This window comes from Berghia stephanieae, chromosome 8, assembly GCF_034508935.2.
Source record: "Berghia stephanieae isolate SIO BIC M18660-M18661 chromosome 8, UCSD_Bste_1.3, whole genome shotgun sequence".
NCBI lineage: Eukaryota > Metazoa > Mollusca > Gastropoda > Nudibranchia > Aeolidiidae > Berghia > Berghia stephanieae.
The window spans coordinates 55,440,812-55,448,207 of record NC_088367.1 but is presented as its reverse complement, the minus strand read 5'-3'; the positions used below and the strand labels follow the sequence as shown (position 1 = coordinate 55,448,207).

Here is a 7,396-nt window from a genome sequence, read left to right as displayed (position 1 = left end):
AAACTATCGGAACAATGGCGGACGCCCTTATCAAATATTTCTTCGACTAGCATAAAAACGTGTCCAGAGGAAAAAAAAACCCATTATAAATCTGATCATGTTTTGACTTTTACACATTCTGATCAAAAGACATATGAAACGTTCTAGTCAGCATGAAGAATAAAAAGTACCGATTTTCTTTGTTTAGAACCACGACGGCCGCCGTTGCTGGGCGACGTGACATCAGACTATTAAATCCAACTGCTGTCTGTCTTTATCTTGAAATGAGATTACTTAGTTTTGTCATGACCCTGGCCGAATTCTTGGCTGGGAGGGAAACATTCGAATGCATAGTTATAGTTTTGGGAGATGATATTTGTTCCCTTGTAAATCACCTCTCTCTTTCGTACTGTTATTTTTTTATTTTAAACATATGATTTGTAAGAATTTTATTGGATTCCTCTTAGTGGGATCTTGTGTTAGAGTCTGGATGAGACTTTTAGGTGATCTCAAACTAAGTACACTGATAGTGTGCTCTTGGAATCTACATATGCTCCCTATTTGAATCAATTCCCCTATGTCTACCTTTTCCTAGTCCTTTTAATTTTACATCTAGAATGTTTTTACTATCCAAATTTCTTCCTTGTTACTGGCGCTGATATGACCTAAATGTGTTGCAAGCGCCGTAAAACCCTTAAAAACAAACAGTTACTCTCGTTGACGACATTTCTTGTATCACCATTCAACACGGGAAAGATGAAAACCATGATTGATTGTTTATCTCATTTTTCTCTTTTTATTCTCTTAATAAGTAGTTACTTACGTCAAGTACACATTTTCAATGGGAGCCATCGATATTCATGTTTTCGTCCAACAGGTCATCAATCACATGATTTGTTTCTGTCCAACTATTGGATATTGCCTAAAAAATGTAAACAGGCTGCTTTGTTTACAAAAGTTATAAACATACTCATGTGTCAAGCTGAACAAAATAACCAATCGTGATGTTAGATATTAAAAAAATTGTGAACACTTTTCACTATGTGGGCCACTTTGAACACATTTTGCAATGTGACCAATGACCTCGAGCACATGGAAATTTAATATAGATCATGCCCATTAGTAAAATTTAAATCGAGCTTTTATATAGAGCAATATCCACTAAACGTGCTCAAAGCGCTTTACTTGGGGTCCCTGGTCAACATCAACACTTAACATGTAGGACGAGACATGGACAACCTCTTGAAGACCTGAGATGCACATTTCTCCTCCCATCAAATCCAAGCAACAGCAACACACTGTATAGTCACCTGGAACAACTACAAAAGACGTCTAACTTCTACGTCATGGCACCAGACCGAAGGGCTAGAGCTGAGGTGGTTGCAGGTCGTAGTCATCGTTAACTTTTTGCCTGACACTACAACCTTCTAAGACTTATTTTTTGACGTCATTTTTTAAAGGCTTGTGTAGCTTCTGGTGAGTTGTCGTTAGTAGAGCTCTAGGAAACAATTAATTTCATTGGTTGAACTATTGAATACAACTCACGATTTGTTTTCTTTTGTGGCTAAAGACTGATCTTTTGTCATCATTTTTTGGTCAGTGTCAGGCTATAACTTTACGATGGCTACGCGCTGGTAGGATAAGAAAGTAAAGTCTCTCTCCGAAAAAAAATTGTAATATCGCATAAGAGGTCCAACATGTTTAGTGTTGCTTTTGGCTTGGGAGCTCTTGTAAGGCGCTTTCAGCATGTTTAGTGGATATTGCGCTATAGAAAAGCTCCAGGTTTTTCTTTTACTTTACCAGGAGACCACAAAACAGTAAAGTAGGCTACATAGCTTTTTGTGTATCGTGGTTTTCGTGTCTTCGTTAATGGTGGATACTTTTGTGTGAAAAGCACTCGGGGCGTGTGAAATGCTTTAGATGGATGGTGTGTTTCTGTGTTTTTAAAAGGGCGTGATAAATAGATAGATAGATAGATGGATAGATAGATAGATGGATAGATAGATAGATAGATAGATAGATAGATAGATAGATAGATAGATAGATAAATAGAAATAGAAAGAAAGAAAGAAATGGAGTTTGAAGGAGAGAAAGAAAGGTAGAAAGAGAAAGAGAGAAGAGAAGAGAGAGAGAGAGAGAGAGAGAGAGAGAGAGAGAGATAGAGAGAGAGATAGAGAGAGAGAGAGATAGATAGAGAGAGAGAGAGAGAGAGAGAGAGAGAGAGAGAGAGACAGAAAGGAAAAAAAGAGAGGGAGTGAGTGTTTGATATATATAGATGCAAGTAAAAACCACAATTATAAACAGCCTCTCGGAATCAATTGGTCTAAGAATTCACCCTGCAAAGTCAAAGGTCTTGAGGATAGGTACGCGTCAAAGGGAGCAGATCAAAGTAAAAGGTCAGGAACTCGAAGATATAGACACTTTCTGCTATCTCGGAAGTATAATTGACAAAGATGGAGGCACGGAAGCAGAGGTGAAAGCACGAATAGGAAAGGCACAGGCTGCATTCACATCTTTGAACAGAGTTAGGAGAACTAAAGATATCTCCCTTCGACTAAAGCTAAGACTTTTCAACTCAAACGTGAAGTCTGTCCTACTGTATGGATGTGAAACTTGGAATGCATCACAGGCATGTATAAGGAGGGTACAGATTTTCGTAAACAGGTGCATGCGTAAGCTACTCAGAATAAAATGGATGGATAGAATAAAAAATGAAGAAGTATGGAAAAGAACACAGCAGAAACCAGTGGGAGAGGAAATAGGAAGAAGACGATGGAGGTGGATTGGACACACCCTTAGAAAGAATTACTCAACTATAACAAAGAAAGTATTGGACTGGAAACCTCAGGGCAGAAGATCAAGGGGAAGGCCACGAGGAACATGGAGAAGAATTAAAGAAGCTGATACACAGAGAAGTGATAAGACATGGAATGAGATAAAAAAGTTAGCTCGGGATAGAGAAGGATGGAAACTGTTTGTCTGTGGCCTATACCCTGGCCCAGGGTGAAAAAGGCAATGATGATGATGATTGTATTTTTCCACGTGTTCTATTATCAAATCTGACGTGCAGGTCTGATTTCCGAACGCACTTAAGGGCCGAGTCTACCATTGTTGTAATGGACCATGTTTTGCGTCATTTTTAGAGATTGCCATGACAACAATCGGCCCATAATGAATTGGGTTATCAGACCTGCAAATAAGCAAATAATGAGCTGAAAATTGAAAATGACCCAGAATGATAAAGCGTGTTAATTTTTTTTTTCAAAATATCCAAAAACTCACAGCTTTTTGTTATTGTTTTAGCCAGCCTTTTTAATGAGTAGATCTCACTAAACTTTATTAATAAGACTATAAACGTTCGAGGTAACACATAGTTTTTTGTGTCGGCACGTTATATCCAGCTGGCGGGAGTTGTGAGTATTTTAGATAAACGCATAGCATAATTTTGTTTAGCTTGATAAGCGTATGTTTTCAACTTTCATAAGCGCATGCTATCTATAGATAGTATGCACTGCTTAGAAGTTCACAACATTGCATACGGAATTAACAGACAACACCAATGTGTGTATCCATGGCGTTTATAGTCGGTAAATACAGTCAGTGAGCATTACTCATAACGCGGTGCAAAAACAATAACAAAGACATGAGTGACGTCATCTTCGAACTATCTATATCCAGTCGTTGGACAGCAAGACAACATGTGTTGTAAAATTATGTGTAATGTGTTACGGCGAGCACGCAGCGTCTTGATCTCTGTTCGATTGTTAAAAGTGATTGAAGCATTATTGAAACTGTGTTTTTGTGTGGATGTTCATCTGATGCTATCTGACATTGACTGTGATATAAATTGTCTATTTTAAACAATGAGTTGTAGAGAAATTTTAGATTTTGTACAATTTGTGTCAACATTACACACGCCATTTTTCTTTAAAATGTTCTATTTGCATCTCAAGCCAAAGGTGATACAAAGCTGCTAGAAGCTGTGGACTGTAAAAAGTAATAAACAAAAATTAATATAACAACTTTAAAAAAGAACAAAATACCAAACACGGAACGTTTCGGGCTCAAAACCCTCCTTCAGCCAACAACAAAAATAAATAAAGACATAAATACATTTCTAAATTCCATGTTGACGACAGAGAAAAAGTCTTGGAAAGTCATAAACTTAACGGGGTGTATCTATTCGATCTTGGAAAATCTCTGTCGTCTATCTGGAATTTAGTAAATGTATTTATGTCTTTATTGTTTTTTGTTGTTGGCTGAAGAAGGGTTCTGAGCCCGAAACGTTCCGTGTTTGGTATTTTGTTCTTTTTTGAAGCTGTTATATTAATTTTCATCTATTTTTATCTGCATTGATTCACTCTAAGACTAAGACTTTAAATCATGACGTGTAACTCTTGTCTATTTTTACTCTCTCCTTACCAGCTATTTTTAGAATTTCCCCCAAAAATCCACACCCACTTTTCTTACCCAAACAAAAAAGTAACAAGTGCATTCTATACAGAATGTTCAGCACAATGATGTCTACAACACAGTGTTTAGTATTTATAGCTGTAATCAAAGCATTTCTTTTAATTTTGTGATGTACAAGAGAAATCAGAAGGAGAAAATTGTCGGGTTACATTGTAACGGAAGTGACGATTTTCCTATGGATGGTAAGGAGAGGACGATCATTCGGTGTCGACAAGGAGGGAGACGCAAAAAAGCAATGAAGTCGGAACAGTGTTCACCATCATCAATGGGACCGATCTATATTCGGTTTTCGTCCAATCTTGTCATCGATCACATGATATACAACAATATGCTTGCTATACAACGATTTTGGATATTTCTTAACAATTAACCAGTAGATTTTTGACCAATCAAAACATGGAATTTGTGACACACCTTCACACGTGCTCGGGCAAACATATTTAGTTGTTTATAAACAATAATGTGAATGAAATCGACCTCTCTCTGATCATTGTTTTTTTGTTTTTAGACCGCCAGATGGGTGACTAGTTATCACACGATTTTCTCGATCATATGGTAAATTATAAGTTTTACACAAAGTTGTCTGTTTGTTCTTTTGATCAAGCAATAGAACAGTGAGTATTTTACTTAGACACATACCATCGATAGTAAAACCTGTTTAGTTCGCTATATGACTCAATCGCTGCCATTGTTTTCATTATGATGACTGTCCGAGAGGCGTGGTTATCTATGTGTCTATTGCCAACACGCTGCTTTGTTTATGAAAGTTGTAAATACCCAGGTGTCAAGCTGAACAAAATGACCAATTGTGATATTGGATAGTTCGAAAACTTTGAACACTTTTCACTATGAGGGGTCACATTTTGCAAGACCTCGAGCACATGGGAAGGTAAGATAGATCATCCCCATTGTTGAGTCACAAGTGTCTATCGACCCTCTTACTTATAGATAGAATGCGCTTGGCTAAGAAACTCACAACATTGCCATCCGGAAGTATAATGGACCAACACACAAAACTGTGTGTATCCATGAACGTTTATATTCAGGTTAATACAGTACAGTGAGCATTACTCATATACGCGGATGGCAAAAAAAAAAACAATAACAAAGACCTGATTGACGTCATCAATAGTAATCAGGCCATCTGTTTGTGAGTATTTTTCACAACATTTCGACACACTGATGAGAGAATTGAATTGTGACCCTTGACAACGAGAAGAGAAATGCAGAGAGAGGGAGAGAGAGAAGGGAGAGAGAGAGAGAGAGAGAGAGAGAGAGAGAGAGAGAGAGAGAGAGAGAGAGAAGGGAGAGAGAGGAGAGAGTGGAGAGAGGGAGAGAGAGAAGGGAGAGAGAGAGAGAGGAGGGAGTGGAGAGAGGGAAGAGGGAGGGGAGAGAGAGAGAGGGGGGGAGAGGAGAGAGAGAGGAGGAGAGAGAAAATTAGAGAGAGAGAGAGAGAGAGAGAGAGAGGAGAGAGTGGAGAGAGTGAAGAGGGAGAGGAGAGAGAGATATAGAGAGAGAGGAGAGAGTGGAGAGAGGGAAGCAGGAGGGGAGAGAGAGAGGGGGGGGGAGAGGAGAGAGAGAGGAGAGAGAAAATCAGAGAGAGAGAGAGAGAGAGAGAGGAGAGAGTGGAGAGAGGGAAGAGGGAGAGGAGAGAGAGAGAGAGAGAGAGAGAAGAGAGAGTGGAGAGATGGAAGAGGGAGGGGAGAGAGAGAGGGGGGAGAGGAGAGAGAGAGGAGGAGAGAGAAAATCAGAGAGAGAGAGAGAGAGAGAGAGAGGAGATAGTGGAGAGAGGGAAGAGGGAGAGGAGAGAGAGAGGAGGAGGAGAGAGAAAATCAGAGAGAGAGAGAGAGGAGAGAGTGGAGAGAGGGAAGAGGGGAGGAGAGAGATAGGGGAGAGGAGAGAGAGAGGAGGAGGAGAGAGAAAATCAGAGAGAGAGAGAGAGAGAGGAGAGAGTGGAGAGAGGGAAGAGGGAGAGGAGAGAGAGAGGGGGGGAGGAGAGAGAGGAGGAGAGAGAAAATCAGAGAGAGAGAGAGAGAGGAGATAGTGGAGAGAGGGAAGAGGGAGAGGAGAGAGAGAGGGGAGGGAGAGGAAAGAGAAAATCAGAGAGAGAGAGAGAGAGAGGAGAGAGTGGAGAGAGGGAAGAGAGAGAGGAGAGAGAGATACATAGATAGAGATAGAGAGAGAGAGATAGAGAGAGAGAGGAGAGATATTACTCACTATATGCGTGTTTGTATTGTGTGTGTATGTGTTTGCACGTGTGTGTGTGTGGTGTGTGTACGTGATTGCACGTGTGTGTGTATGTGTGTGTGTTTGTGAGTGTGAGTGTGACCAACGCCGCAATCACGGCGACATGAACCGTGGAAAATATTGTTTTCTCGCCACACCTTTTCCTGTCCCTACCCCCATCTCACTCTCTCTCTCTCTGTCTCTCTCTCCGTCTCTCTCTCTCTCTGTCTCTCTCTCTCTGTCTCTCTCTCCGTCTCTCTCTCTGTGTCTCTCTGTGTCTCTCTCTGTCTCTCTCTGTCTCTCTCTCTCTCTGTCTCTCTGTCTCTCTCTCTGTCTCTCTCTCTGTGTCTCTCTCTCTGTCTCTCTCTCCCTCTCACTCTCTCTCTCACTCTCTTTCTCTCTCTTTCTCTCTCTGTCTCTCTCTCTCCCTCTCTCTCTCTCTCTCTCTCTCTCTCTCTCTCTATATATATATATATATATATATATATATATATATATATATCCTCTCTTTTCTCTTTCTCTCCACCCTCTCTTCCTTTTCCCTCCTCTCTCTCAACTTTCTCTTTCTCTCTCTCTCGCTCTCGCTCTCTCTCTCTCTCTCTCTCTCTCTCTCTCTCTTCTCTTCTCTTTCTCCTCTCTTTCCCCTCTCTCCCTCTCTCTCTCACTCTCTCTCCTCTCTCTCTCCCTCTCTTCTCCCCCCTCCTCTCTCCCCCTCTCC

The 7,396-nt window shown here is 40.5% G+C and overlaps 1 protein-coding gene across 1 annotated transcript in view; it reads left to right on the top strand.

Moving 5' to 3' along the window:
* Nucleotides 1–3,722: 3,722 nt before the first annotated feature.
* The window catches only part of LOC144978898 (uncharacterized), a 150,477-nt gene continuing 146,803 nt past the window's right edge, over nt 3,723–7,396 (top strand). The window contains exon 1 of the mRNA XM_078925494.1: nt 3,723–3,975. The gene's annotated coding sequence lies outside the window, so the exon portion shown is untranslated. The remainder of the gene's footprint in view (nt 3,976–7,396) is intronic.